This window comes from Lacerta agilis, chromosome 6 (assembly GCF_009819535.1).
Source record: "Lacerta agilis isolate rLacAgi1 chromosome 6, rLacAgi1.pri, whole genome shotgun sequence".
NCBI lineage: Eukaryota > Metazoa > Chordata > Lepidosauria > Squamata > Lacertidae > Lacerta > Lacerta agilis.
In genome coordinates, this window is record NC_046317.1 from 4310499 (window position 1) to 4328663 (window position 18165).

Sequence of the window (18165 nt, forward strand, 5' to 3'; positions counted from 1 at the left end):
AGATATTTCTTAACAGAGTCCAGCACATGGGTGGGATCCCAGGCTATGGGACTTCCCAGACTCTTTCACTCACTTGTATCAGTGATGAGGAGGTTTCTTACAGTAACCCTGAATAGGAACTTAGGCTTGCAAAAAAACAACAACACCAAACTGAATTGATTAATAATGGACACCCCCACACTCATACTATAGCAATTAATTTTTTAATGCAAGAGATTCTACATTACAGCCTTCAACGTATTCACTATTCCCCCATCTAACATGTTTATTGCATCATAGACAGACAGACAGAGATAGAAATGCCAGTCTCTCTGTTTTCACTGCAGATCTAATAGCTAGGGTGTGCAGATGCAATCAATCAATCAATTTATTTATTGCATTAGCCATATGGCAGTAGCACATAGTAAAAGACCAGGCAGTGGCCTGGCACGATTATACAAAGAATACAACAGATACAGTTAAAACATTGGAGGTAAAATCGTGCTGGAAAATACAAATAAAATAAAAAGCACTAGCGGGCATGACGACAGTGTCCATGTTAGGAAGATACATAAGACTAAGGCTAAGGGAAGTTAGCCAAAAAGGTGGTGCTGAGTTTCAGGGCCTGTAATATGTAGATGGCCACTCCACGTGAAACCAAGGGGTTGGCATCCGCCAGTAGGTATTTCATGCGGTCATCGTCCCTGGCGATAGTCGGCGGGATTAGAGGGAGAAGCCTAGATCTTATTGAGGCATATAGTGGGCAGTAGAGGAGGAAGTGAATAAAGTCCTCTATCTTTCCCTTGTTGCATGGGCAGTCGAAGATCCAGAGGAGTATTGGAAAATACACCCTGTAAGAATGCTGTGGGAATGGCATGAAATCGAGCTAGTGTAAAGGCCCTTCTTAGTGTAGGATTTATCAGATCACTCAAATAGTGTGCAGTTGCAGAAAAAGACAGGCTTCTTCCAGCACCTTCAATACGGTCAAACCTCGGTTGTCGAACGTAGTCCATTCCGGAAGACCGTTTGACTTCCGAAACATTCGACAACCAAGGCACGGCTTCCGACTGGTTGCAAGAGCTTCTTGGACTCAAGCGGAAGCTGCGTCGGACATTCGATTTCCAGGAAACGTTCGAAAACTGGAGCATTTACTTCCAGGTTTTCAGTATTCGGGAGCCGAAACGTTCCAAAGCGGAGGTGTTTGGGAAACGAGGTTTGACTGTAGTTGTAGAGGGAATTCCAGCAGGTGTAGCTTGACCATATGTAACAGTAAAAGCATCTACGGTAGTTTGCTTTTAAAGTCAATAGACATTACCAGCTTCAAAACTCAGCAAGGTCATTTCCCCCATCCTGCCTCCCATCACTGAATGCGTTTCCAATTCACCAGCTGGCTGTCTACACCACTGCGTGGAGAGATAACGTGGATGTCTTCCTATGGCTTGCATTTTCAAAGTGTATCAAAACTGGTTTGGGGGGGGAAATGCAATCTAATCACGGTATTTCTCAAGGAACAGCAGGTCAGATGTGGATGGTGGCTAATGTCATGTGCACACATGTGCTTTACAAGCCAGCATCGGGATGCACTCTGGACCAGAGTGTGTGCACATCCTTACACTGGGGCTTGAGGAAGAAAGCTTTTGGCCTCACCCAGGGCCAGATTTAGGTTTGAGGAGGCCCTAAGCTACTGAAGGTAATGGGGCCCTTTATATGTCCAGCTGTCCTTTGCCAACAACAAATTGTCACTGTTTTGTTGTGTTGAATATATTCTGTATGGTAATTTATGGACCTAATAGGTATCTAAAGCCATTTGCCACTGTTGCTGTATGTAAGTTTTGTTTTATTTGTTTTTTATCTTATATTTTGGAAATGTACATCCAGGTTTTTCCCTTTAAATTTTTTCGGGGGGGGGGGGGGCCAAGAGAGTGGGGCCCTAAGCTATAGCTTGTTTAGCTTATACGTAAACCCGTCACTGGCCTCACCATAAGGTGAGAAGCTATAGGTTAGGGAAGGGCTAACAGGAAGTACATAAAAGGACTGTGCCTAAGCACATAGGTACTGTGGCGCTGTGGGTTAAACCACAGAGCCTAGGGCTTGCTGATCAGAAGGTTGGCGGTTCAAATCCCTGCGACGGGGTGAGCTCCCGTTGCTCAGTCCCTGCTCCTGCCAACCTAGCAGTTCAAAAGCACATTGAAGTGCAAGTAGATAAATAGGTACCACTCCAGCGGGAAGGTAAACGGCGTTTCCGTGCACTGCTCTGGTTCGCCAGAAGCAGCTTAGTCATGCTGGCCACATGACCCGGAAGCTAAGTTGTTGCTACGGTTATATAATTAGGAGTCATAAACACATTCCAAATTTCTTCTACACACACACACACACACACACACACACACACAGAGCCATCTACCAGGATCTACCGGCCTCGGTCCTGTATACCTGAAGGAGCGTCTCCACCCCCATCGTTCTGCCCGGACACTGAGGTCCAGCGCTGAGGGCCTTCTGGCGGTTCCCTCACTGCGAGAAGTGAGGTTACAGGGAACCAGGCAGAGGGCCTTCTCGGTAGTGGCGCCCACCCTGTGGAACACCCTCCCATCAGAGGTCAAGGAAATAAGCGGCTATCTTATTTTTAAAAGACATCTGAAGGCAGCCCTGTTTAGGGAAGTTTTTAGTATTTAATGCTGTATTGTTTTTAACACTCAATTGCGACCACCCAGAGTGATTGGGGAAACTCAGCCAGATGGGCGGGGTACAAATAAATAAATAAATAAATAAATAAATAAATAAATAAATAATAATAATCCCAGCCTGTCTTCTGCCCACCCCACTTTAAATCTTGTTTCCACAACTTCAGAGCTTCAAAAGACTTGCCCACAGTTCTCTGAAAAGTTGTGTATTATCCTGTGGTGACATTGGTACTGCTCTGGCTGAGGTATAATTACAGCCCATGACTCATACAAAAAAAACCAAGATATTTTGAAGGGCAGCTGAAAATTATAAGGTGCAGCCACCATTATGAGTCAACTTCTAGCACAATAACCCCCTTCTCCCCCCCCCTTTCTTTTTAGCATTCTTGTTATACTTGTCATTTCTGGCTGGGTTCTGAATCAATGTAAAGAATTCATCCATCATCCAACATAGGTGTTCAAAGGAAGGGATTTCAGCCATAAGCAGGGGGGGGGGGGACACAGAGTTGTTCAAGAGAGAATGAGCATCCCAGGTGGTTGAGGGTAGTAGCTTTGGAGATGTAAGTGTAAAAAATTGAATTTTTTCACTGGTATAACTCAGTTGGTATAGCATGAGACTCTTAATCTCAGGGTTGTGAGTTCGAGTCTAACGCTGGGTGAAAATGCATCCTGCATTTCAGTGGGTCAGACTAGATGTCCCCTGGGGTCTTTGGTGTGCTTTTGAACTGCTAGGTTGGCAGGAGCTGGGACCGAGCAACGGGAGCTCACCCCATCATGGGGATTCGAACTGCCGACCTTCTGATCGGCAAGCCCAGAGGCTCAGTGGTTTAGACCCCCACCCCCACCCAGCCCTAGAAAGGGTCTAAAAGGAACTCTTCCTGGCCTGCTGGTTGCTGTGGAGAAATAATCATCCTCCCACAAACACATTTAAAAGGCCACAGAATGTTAATCAGTCCAAGGCCTGGTTACAGAGAAACATTTTCACTTGGCAGCTAAAGACATGTAATGGAGGTGCCAGGCGAGCCTCCCTGGAGAGAGCATTCTACAAACAGGGAGCCATCACAGAAAAGGCCCCGGACCTCTTGTGGGGGAGGCACATGAAGAAGGGCCTCAGATGATGATCGCAGGGTTCGGGTCGGTTCATATGGGGAGTGGTGATCCTTTAGGTATTGCGGTCCTGAGCTGTTTAAGGCTTCATAGGTCAAAACCAGCACTTTGAATTGGACCCAGAAACTCACTGGCAACCAGTGCAGTCGGACCAGGATATGGTACAATGGGCAGAGTGTCCCGCATGGACCACAGAGTTTCCTGTTGTTGTTGTTCAGTCGTTCAGTCGTGTCCGACTCTTCGTGTCCCCATGGACCAGAGCACGCCAGACACCCCTATCCTCCACTGCCTCCCGCAGTTTGGCCAAACTCATGCCAGTCGCTTCGAGAACACTGTCCAACCATCTCATCCTCTGTCGTCCCCTTCTCCTTGTGCCCTCCATCTTTCCCAACATCAGGGTCTTTTCCAGGGAGTCTTCTCTTCTCATGAGGTGGCCAAAGTACTGGAGCCTCAACTTCAGGATCTGTTCTTCTAGTGAGCACTCAGGGCTGATTTCTTTGAGAATGGATAGGTTTGATCTTCTTGCAGTCCATGGGTTTCCTACTCAGTCATAATATTCATGGAGCGGCTTTGGTAAGTCTCTGTCTCTCAGCCTAACCTCTTGTGAGAATAAAAGGTATATCGTATTTTTCGCTCCATAAGACACACTTTTTCCCTCCTAAAAATTAAGGGGAAATGTCTCTGCGTCTTATGGAGCGAGTGGTGGTCCCTGGAGCTGAATTGCCCAGGGGCCAAAAGCAGATTGTGCTTTTTATTTTACAAAGAGAAAAAGGGGTGTTGAAAGGACCCCGCTCAGCAGCTGATCAGCAAGAGATCGGGAGAGAGATAAGAGTCCCGGCTCCCTTTCAGCCCCGCCCTCCATTGTTGAATGTGCTGCAGAGGGAGGTTGTTTGTTTCCCCAGCAACATGTGACTGGCTGATTAGATTATCTGTCTGGAAACAGTAGAAATGGCTCCCTTTCCTTCAGAAGCTGCAGAAATGTGAGTTGAGCCCCATAAAAAATGGGGCTTTTCCTCTTTGCTTTCCCGCCTTTGCATAAGGAGCTTTGCTTTTCTCCCTTTGCAAAAAAGCTACAAAACTTTTAGCTGATCCTCAAAACCCCCCAGGGCTTTTCCCTTTGCAAAAAAGCTGCAAAACGTTTAACTGATCCTCAGAAAAACAGGGCTTTTCCCATTGCAAAAAAGCTGCAAAACTTTTAGCTGATCCTCAAAAAAACAGGGCTTTTAGAGGAGGAAAACCAGAAAAAAAAATTCTTGTTTCCTCCTCTAAAAATGAGGTGCGCCCTATGGTCCGGTGCGCCCTATGGAGCGAAAAATACGGTACATTTGGAGAACTCTCGGTTTTCTTTGAGCAATAAAGCACGCTGAGAAGACAACGTGGAACAGTGGAATGAGCGTTTGGACTTAAGAGTGGAGAGAAGAGATTTCAAATTCCCACTCCATCAGAAAACTTCCTGGTTGTCCTTGGAACGGCTGATGTGTTAATCTATTTCTCCACTGGCTGTGAAGTTTTAAAAGGTGGGGGAGCCATGTACACCACTTGGATGGCCTTGGAGGAAGCAGACAAGGGAAGAGGAAGAAAGGGGGTGGTGCAGGTAAAAGGGGCACTTGTGAGCAGTTCCACGTAATTAGGTATCATTTTGGTCAGTGATTCAGATTGAAGATAATTTCCCAATAAATACAACGGATGAGAAAATGGCGGCGACTGTTGCAACAATAAATAAGCACTTTCATTTCTAACCCGAGTGTCACAGCACCACAAACAACAAAAGGTAGGCTGCAGAATTATGTATTTTGATGTTGTTTCAGGGCACAGATATGACTGTACTTTTTTTCTGCTGTTGAAATCGATGGCTGAAAACAGGAATTTTTTTTCCCATTCATTTTTGATAGCAGAACCAGCCTGAATAAGGCAAGATTTCCAAAGAGCTGTAGAAAGCGTACTTCGTGGGCCTCATTTATACCGCTCAATACTCCAGTAGATGGGCTTTATTTCTACTCTGCAGGCTTGCAGTGAGCGAGGAGCAAAAGATTAAAAGGACTATTGTTCCACAGACATACTGGGGCGAGCATTTTTTTTTAAAAAAAAAAAGGAAGGGAGAAGTTCCCATTTAGGTGCATGTGAGCAGTGCCAGATAGATAGATAATACTTTATTCGGCTATAAGCCCACAAGGAAAACCAAATCAATAAATAAAAACAGCATTTTACATTCTAAAATATCAACTAATAAACAAATAAAATATTTCAACACATAATCTCCTTCGCATTACTTACAATCTCTATTATGGCCTTAAAGATAAGGATGGAGCATAGAGTTTACTAGATTTTTAATAGTCATGAAGCATTCCATGAAGTCTTTTATATGAAAGAACTGAAATCAGGAATCTGGCAACCTGTAATGTTCTATAAGAGTCAATGTCCTCGAGTAGATAAGCTAGATGCAATTCAGGTGGTTTAGCAACAATTTCCAGAATGATTGAACTCAGAATCCTTGATCGGGGAACAACGTATAAAGGGCAAATTAACAAGATATGGTAAAGGGATTCTATTGATTTGTTATCACATGCACATAAAACAGAGGTTTTACGGTTAGAAAATCTATTGCTCAGAACATTTGAGGGGAACACATTAAATCTCTCTCTAACAAATGCGAATCTGTGTGATGCAACCGATAAGGTAGACAGATATCGAGGTATCTTGGGCATAGATGTAATGCCCAGATTTATCGGAGAACATGTACCTCCACCTGTAGTATGATTTTGTTGCAAATCAACCTCCTCCAATCTTTGTTTGATGACCTTTTTAGCTTCAATTAGATCTAAATTTAATAAATCGGAAGGAGAGAGTCCATAAGACAACAGTTTGGAATGGATTTTTGTTGCCCATGGGCTGATGAATTCATCTCTCCAAAGGCACTAGCAGTGCCAGATCTATGTATAAGCTAAGGAAGCTATAGCTTAGGGCCCACTCTCTTGCCCCCCCCCCCAAATGTCACTATTAATATACTTCTTCTTACCTGTATTTCAGTTCAACAATTACTTTCATAAAATACATATTTTGTTATGTGCAGATGGCTTTAGATACTTATTAAAGGTAAAGGTACCCCTGACCGTATTGCCAGATTGCAAGTTTGACTGGTGATATATATCACAGTGTTGAAAACCTCACATCACTCCGCCCTAAAGGACAGTTAAGTCCAGTCGCGTACAACTCTGGGGTTGCAGCGCTCATCTCGCTTTACCAAGGGTGCCAACGTTTGTCTGCATACAGTTTTTCCGGGTCATGTGGCCAGCATGACTAAGCCGCTTCTGGCGAACCAGAGCAGCGCACGGAAACGCCGTTTACCTTCCTGCCGGAGCGGTACCTATTTATCCACTTACACTTTGACGTACTTTCAAACTGCTAGGTGGGCAGGAGCTGGGACTGAGCAACAGGAGCTCAACCCGTCGCGGGGATTCGAACCGCCGACCTTCTGATCGGCAAGCCCTAGGCTCTGTGGTTTAGACCATAGCGCCACCCGTGTCCCTTAGATACCTATTAGGTCCATAAATTACCATATACAGTAGCATATATTCAACAAAAAAACAGCGACAATTTTTTTGTTGACAAAGGACAGCTGGACATATAAAGGGCCCCATTACCTTTGGTAGCTTAGGGCCTCATCAAACCTAAATCCGGCCCTGGGTGTGAGGGGTGTTTGTGAATTAAGTCAGATAGACAAGTCTGTGGAGCCAGGTTTGAGTGGGCATGCACAGTGCAAGGCTCCTGTCAATACAGACTCACTAACGGTTCATTGTCCTTGGTTACTGTTTGGAACTAGTTAGTCAAAGGTAAGTAGTAATGTATGGAAGTGAGAGCTGGACCATAAAGAAGACTGATCGCCGAAGAATTGATGCTTTTGAATTATGGTGCTGGAGACTCTTGAGAGTCCCATGGACTGCAAAAAGGTCAAACCTATCCATCCTTAAAGAAATCAGCCCTGAGTGCTCACTGGAAGGGCAGATCCTGAAGTTGAGGCTCCAGTACTTTGGCCACCTCATGAGAAGAGAAGACTCCCTGGAAAAGACCCTGATGTTGGGAAAGATGGAGGGCACAAGGGGAAGGGGACGGCAGGGGATGAGATGGTTGGACAGTGTTCTCAAAGCGACTGGCATGAGTTTGGCCAAACTGCGGGAGGTAGTGGAGGATAGGGGTGCCTGGCGTGCTCTGGTCCATGGGGTCACGAAGAGTCGGACACGACTGAACAACAACAACAACAACAAAGTATATTTCTGTATTAGTAGCAAAAGGCCCCCTGAGTTGGACTGTCCTGCTCTCCTACTTCTTCACTTCATCCGTTACTGAAGCTCTTAGATTGACCCAAGCTAACTTTATTTCCCCAAACTGAACTCCAGACCCTAAGGAAGAAGTGGAGGCCACTTTCCCCATCTCCTACTGACTGATTGTAGCTGCACTGTAGAACATATGGGTTCCGGGTCTACAAACCTGGCTTCTTCAGTGAAAAAAGATGGGAAAGACTCGGCTGCTGTCTACCGTGCTAGAAAAAGGCAGCCTCCTATGTTCCAAACCCAGAAGTGGTTGCTTGTCACTAGCAAAGGCAAAGCCAGAACCACAGCAATGAATCAGGCAGCGTTGAATCTTCTGGGTGAATCCTTTGGGCTGAGAGGAGTCTTTAAATGTTCAATTTATTTCCCTCTTGTGGTACGCTAGAGTGTTTTGGTACACAGTTTGAGAATTACTGGCCTAACAAGACAAACTCAGAAATAGAGGGTTGTGAGGGGAGAGGGATAGAATGGAGGTGGAGACAACACACCAAACGCCGAGCAGATATAAGGATACAAGTGCCAAGATAAAGCAAAAATGTATATTTCAAAGCATTTTTTTTTCTTGATGGCATCACTACACATCGCACACGGGTGCCATTCTATACAAGAGTTTTGGCAATGGTGAGTGGAGTGGAAAGTGCAGACCAGTTTTGTTAGTTCTACCCCCCAAACTCCTAGGGGAGAAGGCTGCCTGTGAATGACTTTGATGCCGAAGCCTACGACAAACACTGGGTGGAGCATACAGGGGCAGGAAATGGAAAAACCAAGGCCAAGAATCCATGCTGATGTATTGTCCTAACTGCACACAGTCACTCAAACACTCTGAAATGCCTCGTGCCCTACAGAGCCTCTCTTTTCTCATCATTTTGACTACCATCCCCCAAGGAGCCATTGGCTTTTCTTTCTCCGCACAGTGAGAACTCTGGAGCTGCTGTGCTTGTTCCCCAAAATGAGTAACAGATGGATGAACATTCTCTGTTCAACCCACCTTTTTAGTCGATATCTTTTGCCCCCTGTCGTTTATGTCACTTTGTTTTTCTCCCATCTTCCTTTCTCTCTTCAGTGCCTCTCTTTCCCCTTCTTTCATGTTCCCTGCAGGTTGCTTGGTGCTACGATTCCATACCTCTTGGCGACTATTTCAGCTGCCTGCTCTTTAGATCTCACAAAAGGAAACCGGGGCTGATCAGACACAATTCAGTGCCTGATGAGAGTGGATTAGCCCTGGTGGAAAATGACAGGTCTAATATTTTTGCTCAGGCTTCTAAACTGAGTGTCAATTCAACCCTCGCAAAAGTCAGTGACTGGTGTGGGTGAGATAAAACAAACAGATCAGGCTTGTGCATCGTCAATGCTTCCAGTGTGGTGTAGTGGTTAAGAGCGGTAGACTCGTAATCTGGTGAACCGGGTTCGTGTCTCCGCTCCTCCACATGCAGCTGCTGGGTGACCTTGGGCTAGTAACACTTCTCTGAAGTCTCTCAGCCCCACTCACCTCACAGAGTGTTTGTTGTGGGGGAGGAAGGGAAAGGAGAATGTTAGCCGCTTTGAGACTCCTTCGGGTAGTGATAAAGCGGGATATCAAATCCAAACTATTCCTCCGTGTGACTGAAATGTAGCCAGCTATACAAAGATGGGGGGGGGCATGCTGTGCTCTTTCTGGGGTAGTTTGTCCACTTTGGTCCCCACCCTGCACTCAGCTCTCACCTGTGGTTCGTAGAAGCTTGTCAGCATGTGACAGTGGCCACATCATGGGAACGGCTTCAACTGGCTGGCTAAAGCAGGTGAGGGTAGCTGTTAGGCATTTCCCCCGCATGTAAAGACAGGGTCCAGCGGATTGAGTGGACGAGATCAACAGTGGGGTTGATCAAGAAAGAAGTTTCTGCACATGCAGTGTAGAGGAAAATGAGGGGCTAATGGGGTTCATCAACCTGGGAAGGTTGCTCATCAAAGGGAAGGAAAACTCTGGTCCTAAACTTCCACTGCCTTGTTGGGTATCTTTGGGAGAAGAAAATGCTAAGGGGTGAAACTTACACAAATCCAGAATGGTGTCCCTAATATGGTTGGATGGTGTATTGAACGTCTCCTTCTGGCAACTCCTGCAGCCAAGCTGGTGCCAAACATAGAATCCTAGAGTTGGAAGAGACCCCAAGGGCCATCCAGTCCAACCCCCTGCCAAGCAGGAAACACCATCAAAGCATTCCTGACAGATGGCTGTCAAGCCTCCGCTTAAAGACCTCCAAAGAAGGAGATTCCACCACACTCCTTGGCAGCAAATTCCACTGTCCAACAGCTCTCACTGTCAGGAAGTTCTTCCTAATGTTTAGGTGGAATCTTCTTTCTTGTAGTTTGAATCCATTGCCCCGTGTCCGCTTCTCTGGAGCAGCATAAAACAACCTTTCTAACTCCTCTATATGACACCCTTTTATATATTTGAACATGGCTATCATATCACCCTTAACCTTCTCTTCTCCAGGCTAAACATACCCAGCTCTCTAAGCCGTTTCTCATAAGGCAACATTTCCAGGCCTTTGACCATTTTGGCTGCCCTCCTCTGGACACGTTCCAGCTTGTCAGTATCCTTCTTGAACTGTGGTGCCCAGAACTGGACACATTATTCCAGGTGAGGTCTGACCAGAGCGGAATACAGTGGTACTATTACTTCCCTTGATCTAGATGCTATACTCCTATTGATGCAGCCCAGAATTGCATTGGCTTTTTTAGCTGCTGCATCACACTGTTGACTCATGTCAAGTTGCTCTGCTTTCCTCTGAACCACACCAGCAAGCCCAAGAGAGAGATCTTGTTGCCTGGGAAGCCCAGGACTTCCATACGCACTGCCGAAGCTTGCACCATGGGGAGGTCACTCCATGTGACCATCTAAATGGGGAGACTCAAAGGTCTCTTAAATGCAGGGCCCAGATCTGCCATGGCTTTCCATACAGCTCAGAATCAACACTTCTACATATCCTACAATCTCACATATTTTTTATGCTGCTGGATGCTTTGTTGTTGTTGTTCAGTCGTTCAGTCGTGTCCGACTCTTCGTGACCCCATGGACCAGAGCACGCCAGGCACGCCTATCCTTCACTGCCTCTCGCAGTTTGGCCAAACTCATGTTAGTAGCTTCAAGAACACTGTCCAACCATCTCATCCTCTGTCGTCCCCTTCTCCTTGTGCCCTCCATCTTTCCCAACATCAGGGTCTTTTCTAGGGAGTCTTCTTCTTCTAGCTGGATGCTAGTACCTATTTAATCATTCTATAAGATGTACAGAACAAGAATGGTTTATAAAGAATAATCAGGGGAGCAGAGAGGGAATAGCAACAGGGCAAGAAAGAAATAGCCTTCCAAATGGTTTGTTTATCTGGATTTGGCTTGTGTTCCATGTTGCTGGAAGCAAGAAAGTTTCTGAAAATTCACTTGGAAACCAATGCTTTGAATTTCTGAAAAATGTTAAAAGCAGTATTTATTATGCCGCTCCCATGCTACCTGTTTACTAAACCTTGCACATGAAAAGGTCCGCTTCCTGAGATTACGTGGTCTCTTCAGGGCTTGCTAGGAGCTGCCTGAATGCAAATTGTCCTAGATTTGATCCTATGGTGTCATTATTCTCTGAAAGGAGCGATAGCAGCCTGCAATTTACAGGAACAAATCAAACATTCAGGATAAAGCCCAGGTTCTCAAAGGGAGAGGCAAACCTCCCTGAAGAAGGAGCTGACAGTTCTAAGGAGAGGCGTGGATTCTGGCAGAGCAGAAGGGCAAGAAAGGTGAAAAGGAAAGGAAGGGGGGAAATCAAGAAGACAGGACAAAAACAGTGAGCACTTTCCCAAGAAGAGCTTTTGAGTGGAGGTCTCAAAAAGGCCAGAGCCTTGGAAAGTGATCTGAGAAAAGTAGGGCCGCTCTTTCATGAAGTGCTCTAAGAGGGGTTTAGTTTGCTCAAAGAAAATAAAATCTTAGTCAAAATAAAATATATCCATCTTTCCATCTCGGACATTCCCCAAGCATCTGATAGCCAAGGCACACTTTTCTGAGTTAAAATCGGAGGAGCACTTCACTCTCGTACCTGACTGGGACAGCATGTAAAAGTAAGAATTGTGCCCCCCCCCTCAGGAGCGCCACCACCCCCTGGTCGCTGAGAAGACAGGTCACCAGATTGCTCAGAAGCTAAGACAGAATGGCACCCTTGAAGCTTCTATATCATTCTGTGCCAATCACAGGCGTTGTGAGGGGGGAGCGGTGGGGGCGGTACGCCCCGAGTTCCAGGGGAGGGGGGTTACACTTTGGACAGCCCCGCCCCGCTGGCGGACCCGCTATGGGGCTGTCCTGCACGATAGGGACGGGGAAGCCCCAGGAGCCGGTGCTTGCTCAGCGGGTCGCCGCTGGAACAGCAGCACCAGCGGGATGGACTGTGCATGCCCGGGTTTCCATGCATGTGCAGACTGTCACGACGCTTGCGTCAGGTCGCCCCGCCCGCAGAGGGGTGCCTCGGTGCGGCAACACTGCCCCGGGCAGCTGAGAGGGTTTCTACGCCTCTGGTGCCAATGCAACTGGTAAAGCATTTCCAGTCACTGAATACTGCATGGGGGTAGGGAATGTGGAAAGCAAAGACTTACAACAACATTGAACTGAGAGTAGCCAGCAGGGTTGTTGTTGTTGTTTTTTGCACCAAGTCTTTTGAGCAGAAGCAGTCTATCCAAGCAGTGAGAACTTGTAGTTTCAGTGCAGGGACTTTAAAGGTCCACAGCCATTCCTAACTTGCCCTTGTGCTGATTCGCGGAGTAAAAAGAGGAACTGGAAATGAGTAGCCAAGGAGCAGAAAGTGTCTCCAGAAAAGAACAGTAAAGGTAAAGGGACCCCTGACCATTAGGTCCAGTCGTGGACGACTCTAGGGTTGCGGCGCTCATCTCGCTTTACTGGCCGAGGGAACCGGCTTACAGCTTCCGGGTCATGTGGCCAGCATGACAAAGCCGCTTCTGGCGAAACAGAGCAGTGCACGGAAACGCCGTTTACCTTCCTGCTGGAGTGGTACCTATTTATCTACTTGCACTTTGACAGTTTTACAGGCCCATGTAGGCAACCCCAAATGACTAACATCTGATACCCAATCAGGAATTCAAATGCTGTGTGTTGCCTTGACAGGGATGATATCACAATAGCTGAGGAGAACAGCATACCCTCTGCAAAAATTTAAGAAGCAAAGGAAAACCTACATGACAAAACAGTGGGGAAAGAGTTGAGTCCTCTTATCACTTTTTGGTGCAACATAAGGATCTAATTCTAGAACGGAATCGCCAGTGTTTTCCTGCATCTCGCGGAGGTATCATTCCAGACCTTCATTGTAGGTTAATTTGGGGGGGGGGGGAAATGTGGCAGGACTAGCTAATAAAATTTAAATGTACATGTTGATTTAAAAGAAGAGAGCTTTAATATTGAGACCAATATGCATAACTCGCAAACCCAGCTCTCCCCTCTAAATGCGGGGAGGGAATCAGAAAATAGAACAATCAATGATTATGGTAAGCATGCCAGTTTCTGGGCCAGCTCTACTGGTGGGCAGCTGAAAAGAGTGAGGGCCACAGAAGGTGAAGTTTCACTAGCACTGGAGTAATTCCACCCAGTCATATATGTTCCTGAAAGGCTTCTTCCTTGAGCAGAGAAAAGTAGGTTCCTAGTGTCTGTGGAGCAAGCATGACAAGAGTGAGGTGCTATTAAAGTCCAATTGGGGATGCTATAGCTTATCACACATAACATAGATCCTGGAGGCTCCTGGTTTATGTGACAATCCAACCCAATTCAACCCAACAGTAAGCTCAAGCAGAGAAACAAAGTGATATGCATGTGTGAACCAGGACCAAGGTCCAGTTTGTACACAGTGGCGGAGGAAGGCTCCGTGCTACCTGGGGTGGCGAAAGAAAACTCTCTGGGGGGCAGGGCATTGTGATGTCATATTGTGATGTCACGATTGGCAGGCCACCGACGCTTCCGCAGCCCCCTTTTAAGCTGCAGAGCGAAAAAGCGGCTTGTGGGCTTCCCCGCCGATCGCACACGGCAGCCCCACAAGCTGCCTTTTCGCTCTGCGGCTCAAAAGGGGGCCGCGGAAGCGGCGGTCCAACGACGGAGTGCGCCTGCGCAAAATGTCGCGCAGGGGCACTCCGTCGTCGGGCCGTGCGCTGCTGCTCCCGGGGTGACGGAGGGAGCGGCGGCTCGTGGGAGTGGCGGGAGGGGCCGCCGCTTGTCACCCCCCTCTGTCGCCCAAGGCGTGCCGCCCCTACCGTCCCCCCTAGCGACGCCCCTGTTTGTACATTTGCTGGCTCCTGAGAGGGGTCATTACTATTGCACGCAAGGACTTTGTGAGATTTCCCCATGAGCCTCAGGCCTGCCAGTTCCCCTACACACTCCTGTGGAGGATCATATAGGGACCACCAAATATAAGAAGAACAAGGCCCAAATTTACAGTAAACGTATGCCGGCTTATACAAACCCAGTCCTCAACTGCTTTGCGTTTCTTTTCCATCTAAGATTCATGGCTTTCAAACTCTTTCGAGCATTCTGATTGTCAGTGACTCGGTTTCCTATTGCTCACCCTCTTCTAGCCCACCCTCTTCTGCCACCCCCCAGTGAGGTTATTGTGAAAAGAATGCTAATGCAGACACTTTTCTCCATGGGATGCTGGGAGCTGCAAAAGAGAATGAGAGAGACCCGGGGAGGAAAGGAGAAGGCAGATCTGAAAGGGAGGGAAAAAAGAAGCTTTTCATCTCATCGTCCTTCAATTTTGCAAAGCCAAGGCAAACAGCAGGGCAGTGTGTGTGTGTGTGTGTGTGTGTGTGTGTGTGTGTGTGAATATAAAAAGAAGCAACTATAAATATTGGGGCAAGAGTTAGGAAGAGCTTGAAAAGAGAGTGGAAATGCAGTGCTAGTAACCATCACTGGTTCCTCAATCCTTTTCCACTACTGACCCTGGCTTCCCCCGTCCCCTGTGTCCAAGATACTGAATACTCCCGGGGCAAAGGGATGCACACAGCACAACGTAAAGGGGCACCATGGGAGAAAACAGAGGAAGTGGGAGCAAGAAAATAGAGAAATCTCCAAGAAAGACATGGGAGCCGTTTTTACCAGTCGCTTTCTTCCAGCCACACCTGACCTCAGTCCACAAGGGAGCCAAGCTCAAGTGGAGCAGCTGCATGGGCAGTTGGCTGTAGGCGACGAGCCTGTCTTTTAACTGAATGAATGTCTTCAGTGCCACCTCTAAGGTCATTTCAACAGAGCTGCCAATTTCTGAGCCAGTTGTGGCCATGCGCTATCCCACCAAGTCTCAGCTGCTTGCTGGAGGTCCTTCCTCTGCCCAGCACTCACTGTATTTACCAGTTTGCTGGAAAGGCTGGCCAGCATTGACCTGGGTCCTCCTGTGACACTTTGCCTTGCCTAACTTTGGCATGGCCCTCCTGGACACCCTTGCCAATGATTCTGCTTTGCCAACCAAATCTAGGATGTGTGTGAACCCTGACTATTCTGTTTCGACTACCACAAGCCAATGGGCCGCCACCGCCACCACTGCCATTGGCTTGGCAGCACTGAGGCTGGTTTGCCCATTACCACTCCTTACACATGCCCACCTGTTTGTTCTAGAGTCAAGCTACCCGCCTCCTCCCTGAGAGAAAGGAGGGCAACCAAAATGGTCAAAGGCCTGGAAACGATGCCTTATGAGGAACGGCTTAGGGAGCTGGGTATGTTTAGCCTGGAGAAGAGAAGGTTAAGGGGTGATATGATAGCCATGTTCAAATATATAAAAGGATGTCATATAGAGGAGGGAGAAAGGTTGTTTTCTGCTGCTCCAGAGAAGCGGACACGGGGCAATGGATTCAAACTACAAGAAAGAAGATTCCACCTAAACATTAGGAAGAACTTCCTGACAGTAAGAGCTGTTGGACAGTGGAATTTGCTGCCAAGGAGTGTGGTGGAGTCTCCTTCTTTGGAGGTCTTTAAGCGGAGGCTTGACTGCCATCTGTCAGGAATGCTTTGATGGTGTTTCTTGCTTGGCAGGGGGTTGGACTGGATGGCCCTTGTGGTCTCTTCCAACTCTAGGATTCTATGAAGGAACCCAGGCTGGTTCCTGGAGCACCAACCAGGCGACTGGCTTCTGGGCTGGCATGGCAGCTGCCTACTGCCTTGCCACCGCTGCCATCAGACACCTGCCTACACACAGCCCAGGAACAAATCTGGCATGTGCCTTCAGTGCTGGGTATAGGGAAGCTGCCATGGCCAGGCCAATGGCTTTCTGTTTTAAAACTCCATGTCTGGCATCCCCAAGTGGACTGGCAGCTGCTACTCACCTCCTTGGATCAAAGTGCAGCAGGTACTTTAGAGAGGGGGATGTACCAGCCCAGTTGGGTTTCAGCACCTCAGCACCATGGTTTGCTTCTCTGTGTTAGAGAGAAAGGCGTGTAGAGGGGCCTGCAGTTCCCCCACATCTTTGCTGTATTCCTCACTTGCCACAGGAGGAAGAGGGGAGATGGAGAAGTCAGAGGCAGAACAAGCGGTAACCCTTGTGCCTCTCTTTCTGTACAGGAGGCTGCACCAAACTGGGTGCCCAGCAAAGCAGAACGTCACTACATGTTAGCGATCCAATTTATTGCATGAGTTGCTATTGAAGAATCCTTCCTGGGTCCCATTTTTCTTAGATTGCCGAAGATTTGCTAGTTCCAAGTTGCTCACTTTTCCTAGCAGACATGTGACAGAGGGAGAGACATCCTCTGACCAGAGCTGGGAGGGTCCTGAGGGTGGCAGTTCACTGGACAGATTCGGTTAGGGAGGGCAAGATTGGACAAACTACATGGGAGGAAGGGAAGGAGGAGGGGTAGAAATCAGAGCCTCCTGCACTCACCAAAACCATCATCCTTTTAACAGGATGCACATACAAAGTGGGAAGCCACAAAAAATTACCATGTGTAGTATTCTCCAGAAAACGCTTCCTACAGTGCCCCCGAACATGTGCAGAATGCCCTTTCTACACCACTGAGTATCCACACACACAATCCTCCACAATATCAGCAAAGGGAGGCAGGAATTCTATCAATATAAGATTGCTCAGTCTCAGAAACTGCTGTCCTCTTCAGCACAGAAGAGAATGGAAAACACTGCTCACCAACGCTGCCTTGTTCTGGGCAGATGTTTAGCACCAGCACAGTCTTATCTAAAGCAAGGGAATGAAGCTATGGACCATGTCTAGAATTCGGGGCTTTGGTGAGGTGACAGAATCTGCCTGGGGAGATCTGCGCTGTCCGGGTTCATGACCCAGTTTACTTTGGCCAGCTGCAGATCACTTCGTTTCCATCGTCCTTCAAGTGACACGCCAGCCAACAGCCCATGAAGCCCATGGCAGAACGGAAGGAAGGCAGCAGAGGGTGACAGAAAGGGAAACAGCCCTCCCTGGGCTACGTAAAGGAGACGGGTGCCATAATAAGAACATGCTTCTACAAATGTACACTGTTGCAAGTTGTGGTGTATGCACAGGTGTACAGGCTTTCATAATCTATTTTGGGGTGTCTCTGGGGAAATTTAAGGAACATACATACATACATACATACATACATCCAAGTGTGGGATGTAAACACAGAGTAGCCAAACCCAACACTGCTAGAGTGGACATGAAGGTAACTCAGTCCTCCAGGCTTAACTTCCTGTTTACCTGGACTGAGTTACAGGAACCAGAAGTAGGTGTGGTCTTACCTGGGAACAAGATCCCAAAGATCACTCTCCATTTTGCCTCGTCTTTTGAACAAGCAGGATACTCTCTCTCAGCTTGTAGCTGAGAGAAGCAGAGGTGAAGCCTGTTCCCCTATGGAATCAGCTTCACCACATGTAAATATATTTATCTAAGCTTATCTGCCTCTTTGAGCCTGCACTGTAACTCATGGATGACTGTAAGTAAACTCTTTTATATCTTATAATCAGTACAGTGTTGTGTCTTTACTTTTAAGAGGGAAGAAGGGGAATAGACCAGGAATATATATTTCTTATAGAGGCTTTAGCAAGTCTATGCAACCGTTTTCTGCTGTGTTTTAAAAGGGAATGTAACTCT

General features: G+C 47.2%; 1 protein-coding gene across 1 annotated transcript in view; it reads right to left on the reverse strand.

Moving 5' to 3' along the window:
* The window catches only part of ASTN1 (astrotactin 1), a 231076-nt gene that overhangs the window by 63332 nt on the left and 149579 nt on the right, over positions 1-18165 (reverse strand).